The sequence below is a fragment of the Anoplopoma fimbria genome, chromosome 5 (assembly GCF_027596085.1).
Source record: "Anoplopoma fimbria isolate UVic2021 breed Golden Eagle Sablefish chromosome 5, Afim_UVic_2022, whole genome shotgun sequence".
In the NCBI taxonomy this organism is placed as follows: Eukaryota; Metazoa; Chordata; class Actinopteri; order Perciformes; family Anoplopomatidae; genus Anoplopoma; species Anoplopoma fimbria.
The window spans coordinates 9,739,834-9,752,214 of record NC_072453.1 but is presented as its reverse complement, the minus strand read 5'-3'; the positions used below and the strand labels follow the sequence as shown (position 1 = coordinate 9,752,214).

General features: G+C 34.8%; 1 long non-coding RNA gene across 1 annotated transcript; it reads left to right on the top strand.

Annotated features, from left to right (window-relative positions):
- Positions 1 to 8,116: 8,116 nt before the first annotated feature.
- Positions 8,117 to 9,098, top strand: LOC129091015 (uncharacterized). Its single transcript, XR_008531215.1, has 3 exons — positions 8,117 to 8,151; positions 8,793 to 8,860; positions 8,993 to 9,098. It is a non-coding gene; the product is annotated as an uncharacterized LOC129091015 (long non-coding RNA).
- The last annotated feature ends 3,283 nt before the right edge of the window (positions 9,099 to 12,381 follow it).

The following is a 12,381-nucleotide window of genomic DNA, read 5'->3' as shown; positions in this document are numbered from 1 at the left end:
TTTTGATTAAGTAAAAGACAGGAGTACTTACATCTTGAGTATCGTGTGATCCTTTTAAGCCTCGTGTGTTCGTCTCAGAGGGGAGCTCAGCTTTTAAATAAGTTCCTTCTGCACAACTGAACATTTACTCTCCGGACTGAGAACCAGAGAGGAGCTTCTGCTTTTAATCAGTGACGTCAGGCTGAGAAACCAGGAGGGATGTGGTGGGGGGGGCATCCGAGTTATTGATTGTGACAGTATTGATGATTATTTGAAAAAGGCAACAAAACCAACAGTTAGGTTTAGACAAAAAAAACAACAGTTAGGTTTAGACAACAAAACCAACAGTTAGGTTTAGGCAACAAAACCAACAGTTAGGTTTAGACAACAAAACCAACAGTTAGGTTTAGGCAACAAAACCCAGTTAGGTTTACAACAAAACCAACGATTCTCCCGTCAGGTAAACACTGTTTAGCTCAGTTAGGTTTAGCGCTGTTGCCGTTGTTTGCACTGTTTAGCACCGTCAACAAAACCAACTTTAGGCAACAAAACCAACAGTTAGGTTTAACTCAGCCATCAGGTAAACACGTTGAGAGCCGTTTGCACTGGAGGCAGTAGATATGAGAGCCGTGTGGAGGCAGTAGATTTCGATTTATTGCACCTTAAAAACTTTAGTAAATTTAGCTGTTAATACTTTTGTGTAACATCTTACTTTTACTGAGAACAGATTATTTCTACACTGTCGTATTGGTACTTTTGATTAAGTAAAAGACAGGAGTACTTCTTCCACTACTGCGTGTTGTGCATTCAAACAAACTGTATTTTAAATTCTACTCTCCAAAGAATCCAAAAGTTTAAAATGTGATGTTAATAAAATAAAGCACAAGACATGCACAACACATCTACGGTAATGGTGCAACCACTAAAAGTCTCTGCCAACATGCGGCTTCAATGAAGATCTGGAAGAAGCTGATTCTGAATATAATTTATGTCAGACCGTGTATAATCTGGTGAGTTTATAAACTGTAAAGCTGAAGGGGGAATCTGTATGTTAGAATCTTAAATAATGAAGCGAACATTAAGTATTTTCTCTCATGAACAAGAAAGAGGAGTTTTTAATCTGTGATGTCACATTAATGCACACGGTAGGGGGGGTTGTAGAAATTGACTGTGACATCATTCATGTTGGTTCTCAAAGGATCACAACAGATGAAAATATAATTAGATGTGAATTTCCATGCAAACACTCAAAGAGTCCTTCAAGGTCCTTCGCCGTCTGCAGAGCTGCTCTGGGGGAACCGTCACGGTTTTTCTCACGGACTCATCGGAACCATCAGAGGTTTACAGATTCACTGATTAGACTTTGAAGTCGGGAGGATTTTGTCCAGTGATGCTGCTGCTGATTTCACAATGACTGTTTGTTAGAGTGCTAGCACAAACGACATGATGTTTCCGCCTTCAAAACAATTACATTTAACAAAAGAGCAGAATCAATGAATCAATGTCCACCATCACCTTAATAAACCTCTTAGACCTCTTAGACCTCTTAGACCTCTTAGACCTCTCAGACCTCAGAGACCTCTCAGACCTCAGAGACCTCATGGTACGTCAGCCGTTAAACAGACTCACGCTGTCAGAGGTAACCAAGTACATTCACTCAAGTACTGCACTAAAGTAGCATTACAAGGTACTTTTACTTCTCTTTTCTATTTTCTGCTTTCGTATTCTTCTACACCTCACAGGGAAATATTGTACTTTTTTAACTGCTTTTATTTGATACATTTGATACAAACAAAACATATGATGGATTAATAAAATATGATACAGATTAAACTCACAAACAGTATATAAAGTAGATTAACATGTTCTCCACTTTCACCAGCTGTAACATTAAAATACTACTTCAGTGATAGTATTAATACACTATGAAAGGAACCAATAAATACTTTTACTTTAGTGATTTTAACAGTTAATACTTTGGTCCTTTTTCTTCTTGAATGTAACATTTAGTTTAACTTGTAACAGAGTATTTGCTCCTGATACTGCAGTAAAAAAGACACAAGTACTTCTTTCACTGAAGTCAAACGTTGTTCAGACTTTTTTTTTTTTTTTTTAATCTCCAAAGAAACCAGAAATACCAAATGTTAGGTGAGTAAAATGAAGCACCAGACATCCACAACACGTCCATCTGATCGACTGGCTGCAACCCTTAAAGTCTCGGCCATCATGCGGCTTCAATGAAGATGTGGACGACGCCGATACTGAATATTAATGATGTCAGAGCGTTTATAATCTGATGAGGTTGGTAACTGTATAGCTGAAGGGGGTATCTGTAAAGGCCATCCGGACGACGAGGACGTCCCAGGAGGAAGCTGTCGTTCCAACTGTCTCTCTGCGCTGCTCCTATATGCATGAGAGCTCGTCTCATAACCTGGTTACTCAAGTGACCGCTCCACATGTAAACAATACAACTGTGTTAGAGTAACCCAGTAAAGCTCCAGTTCCTCCAGGGAGACGGAGTCTGGCTGATTAAAGGATCACTGTTGCACAAAAACATCTTTCTTTTGTTGACCAATGAGCCAAGTTTTTATTGGCTGTGGTTGGTGGGAATGGTGCCAGTGGTGGAGGAAGGATTCATGTACTTTACTTGTACTGTAAAATGTAGTTTAAGTATTCAGACTGTGACTGTTCTTCTATCATATATTCTATCATTAGATTATTTATTACTCATGCATTAATGAAACAGAAGATTTATACTGCTGTAGGTGGTTCGGCTGGAACTCATTTTGAACTAATAACTAATGATCATTTTCATTATGGATTCCAAAGTGACATCTTCACCTTGTTTTCCTCAAAGTTATTAACATTATTAGATAAGATAAGATAAGATAAGATAAGATAATCCTTTATTAGTCCCGCAGCGGGGAAATTTACAGGATTTACAGCAGCATAGGGTATGGTGCAAACAAGAGACAGAGAAAAAAACAGATCAAAACAAATATTTTAAATAAGCAAATAAGCAATAAAAAACAGTAAAGAATCCACAATAACTGAAATATTATATATACAGACAGAATAACTATTATAACTATTATTGCACAGTGTATTTATATTGCACAGGTTTTAAGTGTTTTAAGTGCATTACCAAAACATTACATTGTTAACATTACTACTAATACATTAACTTTATTAACAGTAATACTAAGACATTAACATTGTTAACAATATTACTAATACATTAAAGTTATTATCATTATTACTTATATATTAACATTGTTAACATTATTACGAATATATATAACCATTATTAACATTATTACTGACACATTAGCATTGTTAACATTAATACTAATATTAAACCAGTATTAACATTATAACTAATACATAAACATTATTATCAATATTACTGATACGTTAAAATTGTTATCATTATTTCTGATACATCAACATTATAAACATTGTAACTAATACGTTACCAACATTAAAAAGAAAGCAAATCGTCACAATTGTGAAGCTGGAATCTAAATAACAGAACTTCAAAATAGTTTTTTATTAATTTCCTGTTTTCTGTATAATTGTTTTAACTGTTCCTGTTTATTTTATGTTTTGTGTGCAAAAATCTTAATTCATAAAGAAACTAAAGATGTCAGATAAATGTCATGCAGTAAAAAGTACAACATTTCTTTCTAAGTTGTCCTGGAGTAGCAGTAGAAAGTGGCAACAGAAGATAATACTCATGTAAGTACCTCTAGTTTGTGTAAATGTACTGAGTACTTCATCTACGGTGAAAACAGGAGGCTGATGTAAACAGCTCGAACAGATAAGAACCTCTCTGACCCCCCGGACTCTTCATCTCTCCATCCTGGAGACACAAATCTGCATCTTAAGCGAAGAGGTCGCTCTCATGAAACATTATTATGCAGATGAGATTCATAGATGTCCATCAAACACTGCTGTTATATACGAAGAAGAAAAACAACTGTTATCCACAGACACTGAAGAAGACCAATGAGCTGAGGGTGTTGTGTAAATAATGTCAAACTACAGCTTTTGTTTATTTTATTGTAAATAATAGGCTTTGATAAATATAATTTTATATAAAAGTACACTGCAGATATTGAAACATGTGTGTTTGACTAGAAAGTGCCTTTTACATCAAGTACGGTACATTGTTCCCCCTATTTAGCATTTCTTAGTACTTTATGAACAAGTTTTTAGTTGTATTATAAATCAAGTGTATATTCACATAATTGTAAAAAACTGTTGACACCAATCAGCAGAGCCTGGTGTATAAACAGATATATAATTACAACATAATTAAACACAAAAATATGTCTTCATAGGAAAAGGTATGATGGCTGACTCATACTGCACATTAATAAACTTTAAAATGTCCTTTTATCTGATGCAAATACATAGTGTGTTTTAAACAGAACAACTACTAACTCATTTTGCTTTGGTAGGAGTAATAATACCACAGTTACAATACTCTGTTACAAGTAGAGTTTAAAATATCAAAAGGTATTAGCATCAAAAATTTACAAAAAGTACAAAAAACAAAAGTCCTTAATTGTAGTGGAGTAGAATACCATGGAGATACTCAATTAAAGTGCAAATACATACAAATTGTACTTTAATACACTACTTGAGTAAATGTGCTTACCTTCCACCACTGGTTATAAACCATAATAAATGTTTGCATACTGCTTATGAATGATAAATAATTGTCCTTATATATTAAGTAAGTTGCAATTTGAACAATAACTGAATCACTCCACAGTTATTAAAGTGAGAGATGATGATGATGATGATGATATTCAGTGTGATGTCTCAGCGCCATCTAGTGCTGCTTCACTGCAACTACATGTAGACGTCTCCTCTGTGTTTTCAGCCCTTTAATTAAGAGATTTCCATTATGAAGATAAAAGAAATCAATTGGATTAAAAAACATTGAGAGGGTGCTGAGGAGGAATGAACCTGTAAGATTAAATTGATAAAAAGTCATTGTGGATGCTAAGAACGTTTATGTGTGAAGCTGAGAGAAACAGTGAGAGTTTTGCAGAAAGAATGATGATAAAGAGAGGAGATGATGGAGAGAAAAGCTTCAGATTTGGTACAAAATACCAAGAATATATATATATATATATATATATTACTATCTGTTTATACTTGAACACATCTTAGTTCCGTACTCTTGTCTACCACAGTATCATTTCTTGTTATATTAGATTTTAGCTGCTGTATTATTTTACGTCTTAGATCCTAAGTAACTTTTTTCTATATGTATTTGAACATTGTTTGAGGGAGAATGAGATCTAACAGTACCATTTCCAGCACAAAAGAAGCAGTAAAGTCAAGTAATTGTGTACAATATGAAGTACTTGCACTTTACTTTATTAACTCCACCACATTTTAGAGGGAAATGTTTTCATTTAAAAACACTACATTTGTTTGACAGCTGGCATGTTGGAGATTATTATTTTACAAACAAAACACATGATTAGTTTTGAAATTGAATGCATTGTTGATGATTCATTATTATTTTTATTTAATTGTTTTATTATTAATTTAAATGTTTTATTTTTTGGACATCTTGGATTCTCATTTTTACTTTCTCTGTTCCTATTTTTATACAATATGTATTGCACTTTTGAGGGAAGCCAGCAACTGTTTGACTAATTGTTGTGCAAATCAGAATCAGAATCAGAAGTGACAAATAAAGACATTAAACTTGAAAAATAATTTTAATTGTCCTGATTGAATGCAACTACATCTTGAAGTAAATAAAGCTAGATGAATATTTATTAGGTCAACACTCCAACATAAATAAATTACAGGGAACTTTATGTTATACTGGTTTAAATTACCAAACCACTACCTTTAACACTACACGTCTGCTTATGAACCAAAGTCTCTCTCTCTCAATATATGTGTGTATATAAGGTTTTATATATAAGTAACTGTATATGTTGTTAGATTTGATTCTATTCTAATTTAAATATTTGTGTATATGTTTGATGTGTGAAGCATGAAGGGACTTCCACATACATTTCATAGTGAAACTGTGTGTTTCATAAATGAACCTTCTAACTTTGTGTTTGTCCTTCATTTACCGTTCGTGTATTTGCTCTGTAGATAAAAAAAATACATCTTCTAATTCAGGCATTTGTTGCTATAAACTGCCAATATCCAACAATATTTAACTGTAGATGTGACTGAGAGGTCAGACTTAATGACACTATGTGCTATTGCAAACAGCAGTGGTGGAATCAGTAATCAGATCCTTTACTTCAGTAAAAGTAGCAATACTGTAGAAATACTCTGTTACAAGTAATAGTCCTGCATTCAGAATTATATTTGAGTTAAAGTATCAAAAGTAAAAGTACTATGCACAATGCAAGTAGGCTTTTCTCTCTTTTTAGAGTGGTAATTTATGGAGCCTTCATGGCCCCGAGAGCTGTTTTTTTTTTTACTATCTATAATAATTAAACAACAAACAAATTATTATCCTGTGCAACAAGATAATAATAAACATTTTTACAGGACTTCAGAGGCTCTCCTGTAGATCTCATCAGCAACACAACTGAAAACACCTGAGATGTGCGGAGCCTTTTATGTATATCAATGCATCATTTTTCATATGTAAAATCAAAGTAGCTGTTAAATAAATATAGTGAAGTAAAAAGTGCAATAGCGTATATTTATATTTCCATCCATCCTCTGCCTCTTCTGTCTCCTGCCTCATCAGCTCAGGTTAAACTCAAAGTGACAGAGGTGTGATTAGTAGCAGGAAAGTAAAGTATAATATGATACACCAACTAGAACAGTGTACAGCAGCATAGAAGGCTTTATAATAAAGTATAACATAGTGTGGTGTAAAAAAGTCAAATGTATTATAAGGTGAAATGTTCTGATATCGTATAAAATAACGTACTTTATAGAAATGTATGCTATATTTAATTTATAATAATGTTTGAGCTGCTGCTCTATTTTAATGTCTGAGATTGATATTTGATTTGACCTGTGTGACTTTATAATGAGCGTTTCTAAAGGGAGCCTGAGATCTAAGTGTTTCATTACTAACGTTTGCTTCACTGTAATTGTTGTGCACACGACAATAAAGAACTTTATCCTGTGAGTGTTGGTTCGTTGGTTACTTTTCTCCACCTATAACATCTAGAAGCGTATTCGCAAATGATCACAGGTTTATTACAAATCTATGGCATGAGTCTACAACAAGTAATCACAAAAGCTGTGTGAAGAAATGAAATTAAAGTAACACTAACTCTCACAGAATGAACAATGGGCCTACAGTTAAGCACATTATGGATACAACTAAATTATTCATAATATGTAAATTAAATCTGTAGTAACATTTGTGAATATAGAAGAAAAACATTGCTCGGTTAATTGCTACCACTGGCAAAAACTACATATTCAACCCAACTAACCAAACACTGACTTTCTCCTTTATATATTTCCACCCATCCTCTGTCCCCCTGTGTCTCCTCACTCATCGGCTCCACCTTAAACTCCACTCTTGTGAAGCAAATGTCCTCTCCTTTGTGTCTCCTGTCCTACTCTGTGGTCCAAGGACTGTCAGACCAAACCCCACTCAGATATCACCCCACCACCACATGCATCAGCTGCACAGCCTGTTTAGCATTTGATGCATGACTTAAAAATCAAATGAAACATATTGCACCAACTCATTTGCATCAATCAGCTTTATCTGCTTGTGGTTTACAGTGTGCTGAGAGACACAGAGGTGCATTTAATAGTAAAGTCCCAAAGAAAAAGCAGTAAAAATATAATATATTGTAGTTGCATTGAGTGGAAAACACACCAGGCTGGACTGAGCAGCTAGCATGCATTGTGGTGTAAACAACACTGTGCAGTAAAAGCAGCCATTTTATTAATAATGTGAAGGTTGTAAAGTCGTTTTCAAATGAAAAACAACATTTTGGGATAATGAAGTTTCGTGCTATGAACTTTCGTCCCACATTTCCGCTGTACGGGCATTCGCTGAGACTGACAGCCGCGCGGAGCCAATGGGAAGCCTCGGTTGGAAGCGTCGACCAATAGGAAGCCTCGGTTGGAAGCGTCGACCAATAGGAGCGCAGGGGGGCCGGTTGTTATCAAGTCGTACACGGGTAGTAACAGGACAAGCAGGTAAGTAAGATTTTGTCTTATTTTTCCTCAAAATTACAAAACGGTGCACTTGTGGGTGAAACCGCTGATGTTGTTTAAACTATCAGCTGTTCGATTTGAGCGGGTTGGATTTTTTCCGCACACTTTTCTGCCAAACGTGTAAAAAAACGGCATTGAGAAGTCAGTATGGGATCGGAGGGGGGACGCAAAACAAGCTAGCTAGCGTTAGCTTAGGCTGCTAGCTAGGTTGGCTGCTATTGGCCGCTAGCGCGCTACGTCACACATTAGCATGCTAACGTTAGCTTCTCATCTGGTGCTGTGTGTGTGTGTGTGTGTGTGTGTGTGTGTGTGTGTGTGTGTGTGTGTGTGTGTGTTGTATCACACACACACACACACACACACACACACACACACACACACACACACACACACACACAGCTCAGTGTTGACCTTTACTCAACATGTGCAACTTGAATTTGCAATGTTGAGGTTAATGTTAGCACAGTTAGCTTAGCATGCCAACTGGATGCCCCCCCCCCCCCCCAAAAAAAAAATAAAAAAAATAAAATAAATTAAAAAAAAAACAGAAATGTGACTTTAATTTGAGGAGTTTTAATAAAATGAAACTAATGTTTTTTCATATTTTCTTTGTGTGTTTATAGGTGTCCTGTCATCTGGAAGTATGGCCCTTTGGATTATTGAATGGAGGAGCTCAACAATGGAGATGAAGGTGATTATTTTATATATATTATTATATTATTGTGATTCTTCTGTGTTTTTGTGGGGCTTTTGAGTGGTGAGATTGCACGTACTGACTGGCTGAGAGGCTCAATGAGGTGCATCTAATGGGATCCCTGTGGAGGTATTTCAGACACCAAGGAGGGGGAAACAACCCTCTTGAATCCCCTCTGGAGGACCTTGACGATGTGGATTTAGGAGGCTGGAAGTGTGGACAACTTTGCTTTAAACAAGAGAAGAAGATGGATTTTTTTTTTATTTTTTTTTTTAACCCAGACAAGGAGAAATGCAGGATATCTTACTGGATATTTATCCAAAGACATCACTTATTTAATCCTGGCATTTGTAGTTTCTCTCCCGAGACTTTTACGCAGATACAGTACCAGTGAAAAGTTTGGACACACCTTCTCATTCAACTACTTTGAAGAATCTAAAATATAAAACATATTCTGGTTTGTTGAGCATTTGTTTGTTTACCACATAATTCCATATGTGTTCCTTCATAGTTTGGATGTCTTCAATATTAATCTACAATGTAGAAACAAATAAAAATAAAGAAAAACCATTGAATGAGAAGGTGTGTCCAAACTTTTGACTGGTACTGTATCAATTTGAAATCATTTTCAGAACAGGCAGATTGCGATTGTAGTACTCACTTTTATCCACTCATGCGTGCCCACACACATTGATGATTACTTCTCTATTATGCAGCTCCACTCTGGTAGTCTGATAGGATAATTTAAGACCTGTAAGAAATAAGTGTTATGCAGTCATTTGCATTACTTTAACAGTCAAACGGAAGGATGCAACACAACATTGAACAAGTCTTTCCCCGGGGGAACTCTTCTAGTGTACAGGAAATGATAGATACGTGTTTAGTTACAAGTCATAGAATATAAACAGTCACAAAATGAAAAAAAAACTACAAACAGACGAATAACTTCCTGAACAAAAATAATTAAAAGATGAGATATCAGTACTGTGCACACCGAAAAGATCTTTGTAAAGAGCAGCATCAAAACAGTATTTTAAAAATAACTTCTCTTAAAAGATTGCTTTAATTAAAAAACACAGAGGTACTAATACTTTATAATGTGTAGGGAGAAAAAAATGGGAGAAAAAAAATGGGAGAAATCTATAAATTACTTTTTGTTTATATAATAATATCCCAACCACTGCCACACCATAATATCATGCTATATTATATAAGTACCAACAAATACTTATCAATTGAACATGATGAAGATTCCTTATAGGACATCACTCTCACATGTAGTTTCTGGTCGCTGTTACGCTACAGACAGATCTTCATTTTGTAACTAAATGTATTTAATATTTCAACTGAATTTCACGCTACATTCTGTTAAATTGAGAGATTATTTTCTTAACCGCTGCACACAAGATGCAATAGTTATACAAACACAAATACACAGCCAGGTCTGTTCATTGTTTTTAGAGAATGGACACACAAATAAATACAATACCTGTACAAAGTATTGCAATCCAATCCAATACCAGTGCAACAAGTACTATGTTTTTTTAATGAGGAGGTGGGCACTGAACCCAATTAATTTTATGGTAGTATCAAAATTGTCATGTACGGAAGACACATTTGTAATCATGTTACGGATAGTTCCCGATTTGCAAAACTATTGCAATGCAAAGTTATTATGCGGCTGCTTCTCTGTAGACATTTAACAAATTTTGTTATATATAATATATATAAATTATATAATAGTTTTGTAGGGCGGGGGAAAAAAACACTTTAATTAAAAAAAATTAAACAATACCCAGCCCTATTTAATGCTCGTCATAAATATTTGTATATAGCTCTGAAGTTTGTGGTGTTGTAATGCATTATAAAATATATGTTTTATATCATCTTAATCTACTACAACACAACCAACCTCTTTCACAGAATAACAAAAACAAAATCATATTTTTTTGCCCCTCTAATTTTTAGTTTTGTACAAATATAGTCTTGTTGCCTCCCCCCTGCTGTCTCCCACCTTATGGTGGTGTATCATATTTGGCTGCATTCAACATGTGCAGAAGGGCTCCGTCCAACTTATTTTGTTAAAAATAATATATATAAATTATATACTAGTTTTGTAGGGTGGGGAAAAAAACACTTTAATAAAAAAATTAGAACAATACCCAGCCCTATTTAATGCTTGCATGTACAGTTTAAGACTGTCATAAATATTTGTATATAGCTCTTAAGTCTGTGGTGTTGAACTGCATTATAAAATATGTTTTATATCATATTAATCTAGTACAACACAACCAACCTCTTACACAGAAAAACAAAATCATATTTTTTTGCCCCTCTAATTTTTAGTTTTGTACAGATATAGTCTTATTTGTTGCCTCCCACCTGCTGTTCCCCACCTTATGGTGGTGTATCATATTTGGCTGCATTCAACAAAAACAAAACCTGAAAAGCCAAAGCATATATATATTTTCTTATGGTGGTGTATCATATTTGGCTGCATTCAACATGTGCAGAAGAGCTCCGTCCAGCTTATTTTGTTAAATATAAATGATATCATAGTTTTGTAGGGTGGGGAAAAAAACCACTTTAATTAAAACAATACCCAGCCCTATTTAATGCTTGCATGTACAGTTTAACACTCATAAATATTTGTATATAGTTCTGAAGTCTGTGGTGTTGAACTGCATTATAAAATATATGTTTTATATCATATTAATGTACTACAACACCACCAACCTCTTTCACAGAATAACGAAAACAAAAGCCAAAGTATATATATTTTCTGCCCCTTTAGTTTTTTAGTGCACATTATTTTATATAGTCTTATTTGTTGCCTCCCCTGCTGTCTCCCACCTTATGGTGGTGTATCATATTTGGCTGCATTCAACATGTGCAGAAGAGATCCGTCCAATTTATTTTGTTAAATATAATATATATAAATTATATACTAGTTTTGTAGGGTGGGGGAAAAAACCACTTTAATGCTTGCATGTACAGTTTAAGACTGTCATGAATATTTGTATATAGCTCTGTTTGTGGTGTTGAACTGCATTATAAAATATATGTTTTATATCATATTAATCTACAACCAACCTCTTTCACAGAATAACAAAAACAAAACCTGAAAAGCCAAAGCACATATATATATATATATACTTTCTCATGGTGGTGTATCATATTTGGCTGCATTCAACATGTGCAGAAGAGCTCCGTCCAGTGGACACTGAAGGCACCACCCCAGGGTGCTGCTGTGGGTGGTGGGCGATCTTATTTCCTGTTAAAAGTGACAAAGCTCGGTTTAGTTTCCTCACAAAACAGGGCACACCACATATTAATATCATCATTTAGGCATTTAGAAGAAGCAAAACAGTGCATTGCTGTGTGCAAATGAAAGAAAAACATGGTTGAAGTGAAAGCACAATACAGTGTGGTGGAGGGGAGTCATCAACACACACACATACACACACATACACACATGTATTTATTTATATTGCACTATGTTTTAATTCTTTTGAGCT